At 28.9% G+C, this 2,912-nt stretch overlaps 1 protein-coding gene across 1 annotated transcript in view; it reads left to right on the plus strand.

Moving 5' to 3' along the window:
* LOC107884821 overlaps nt 1-2,912 on the plus strand; it is a 35,686-nt gene that overhangs the window by 31,734 nt on the left and 1,040 nt on the right. The window lies entirely within an intron of this gene.

The following is a 2,912-nucleotide window of genomic DNA, read 5'->3' on the forward strand; positions in this document are numbered from 1 at the left end:
CAGATTTTGCGTAAAAATTCCCGTTTTTCCTTAATTTTTCTTTTGTTTTTCACGTTGCATTGAAATCTACCGGGAAATTTTTACTTTTGACCTCGAAAAATACCAACTAGATTAACTTTCCTATCATAAAAGGTACTTTTAAAGAATATCCAAGCACTTTTACTGTCCTAAAAGGTGATGACAGACACAAAAATAAAAAAAAATAAAAAACACACATCATTGTAAAATCAATACATTCATCGTTTCACTCAGAATCTAAAATGGACGAGGAATCGAATGTCATGGTCAAATTTAACCAAAACGAACTATTTCCTTATTAAATTGAATTAAATTATCTGTTATTGAGGCATAACGTACTATTTTCATGTCCAATATTAGGTCAAAAAGAATTATTTACAAATTTCATCAGAACGTTATATTTGAATATTTCCTGTTGTAATTATATGGCAAAACGCGCTAACTCCTATTATTTTATAAAACGTACCAATTCCATATAACTTCAAAACGCACTATTTTATATTATAAATATAGCAAACGAAATTAAAGTAAACACAAAATGTATTATTTCTAGTTGTTTTAAAATACATAAAATCTTTTCTGTACATTTTTAATCGTCAATTCTTTTATAAAAATTAACTTTGCAAATTAATTCGAATGGTTTATTTATTTAATTCTACACCTAAAAACATTATTATCATACACCAAGCATTGTGATTATTGATAGTAAAATGCTCAAAAAGTGTCGATGATTTTTTTTTTTTTTAGCTTTTAAGTTAGGTATATATTACCTAGACAAAATTATAAGAATGAACCGAGGCTCTATAAAGATATTTTTTTATTTGTTTTTGTACATTTTATTTTGTTTTAAAGATTGAAACTCTTTGTATTAAATTATGCAAGATCACTATTATTAGTAACAGTTTTTTTTTTTTTTTTAAGTTATGTACTAAAGAAACATTTTATAAACAAACAAATACTGGATGCCAATCCAATTCTGAGTAAATGCAGCTCTGGAAAGGCAAATTCAGTTGAATTTGAATTTGATTGTCTTTATATTGTACCTAATAATACAGATGTCACTGGGAAATTTAATTCTTTACTTATTAGAGGGACTGGGAAACGTTTCCTCAGCCCCACACGGGGAAATTGAATTTTCCGAAGTTCCCGATGTCGAACAAATTCCAAAATAGGTCAAACAAATTCAATCAAATCACGCACTAAATATTGGCAAAAGAAAAATTTTGGAAAGTCCATTATTTACTTATGAGGGGTGCTGGGGAAACGTTTTCTCAGCCCCCACGGGAAAATTGAATTTTCCGGTATACCCGATGACGGTATATCCGATGAAGGTCGGAGCGAAGTCCAGGAAGCCCGTCTGGTAGCGGTTCAACGTTAATCACATATTAACGTACCTTAATTACGTAGATAATAGCAATTAAATTTAATAATTACAGTGGTCAGCAAATGCATTGGTGAGTTAAATATTGTTTAGATTAACCGGGAGTTCCGTAAGCGTGGCATTGAGATCAGAGGGTCCAAAGCGATAGAAACTTAATATTTGAGGAGTTCCGAACCAAGGAAAGTATGACCCAAATTGGATCAAGATGGTACTTTAGAGATGTTATTTTTCGATTTTCTTAATAGTAGTTATTAAATGCCACAGGAAAAACCACCTTTTTTTCCTGGTTTTAATCGACGACGCCGCGGGAATTGCTTTCGCATTACTGCCGCGGAAACGGGAAAAACCACTAAAAATGGGATTTTAGTTTCTAACGATTTGTTTATCACCATGGAAACGAACAAAAAATAATATTATTATAATATGAATTCAACTTACAGGATATAATAAAAAATAACGATGTAAATATAATATAATACATCCAGACTGACAAATCGTCTCTTCTCAGAATCGTTTTTCATATACCTACAATGATATAATAACATTGAATTCAAGTTTAATACAATCCATTTTACATTGACCCACTTGTAACTTATTGTACAGCAGAGCGACATCCACTGAACCCTTTTTTTTTTTAAATTTAAATTAGAATAACTGCATAAGTTAAAAAAAGGTGGTGAAGTGGGTGTCACTCAAAGGTACGGTAGGTTACATGTGACTAGTGAGTCACTATAGTTGATTGTGTTAAATTTGAATTCAATGATATTATATCGTTGTATAAAAGAAACGTTTCTGAGCGAAACAGAGACTCGGCCTATATGATATCACTAAGTATATTTGATGATCTAATTGAGAATAAAGTAATTTATAGGTATTTAACTTATTTACGTGGAATTTTGTTTTGAATTTTTAATCCTTAGGTATAAAGGTTGAAGATTTTATAAATTTTTAACTACAAAATAATTTTGAATTTCGAATTTCAAAATTTGACTTTTCAATGCTTATAAAAATCAATTTATCCATGTATTTTGAATATTTTTCAACTCTTATTGTAACAATATATCAGGAGCCTTATATTACACTTTCTCGCTTCTTAACCCAACAAATCTAATAAGTAATAACTAATTTATTAACAACTGTGGAAAAAAATTGAAAATTGAAAATATGTCCGTAAACAACTCATAAAAGAGTCAAAATGTTTTGAAAATTGCATGAAGTAACTAAGGAATTGATAAAATATTCATATAGTGTACATTTAAAATATCTACAGTTATTCGTTTGTTAATTAGGTACAACAAAATAAGAAATATTGCTACATGATAAATCAAGTAAATATCCAATGTTGTAAAAATTTGAACTTCAAACGGTCATAAAAATTCAATTTGAATTACTGGTAGAGGTTTTTTTTTCATAAAATTAGATAAACTTACGAGGTTTCTTGTAAATGAATAAAAAAAAAATTGTGACCAAGTATTTTTAATATTTTTCAGCTATTTTTAGGAAGAGATAGATC

This window comes from Acyrthosiphon pisum, chromosome X (assembly GCF_005508785.2).
Source record: "Acyrthosiphon pisum isolate AL4f chromosome X, pea_aphid_22Mar2018_4r6ur, whole genome shotgun sequence".
NCBI classification, from domain to species: Eukaryota; Metazoa; Arthropoda; class Insecta; order Hemiptera; family Aphididae; genus Acyrthosiphon; species Acyrthosiphon pisum.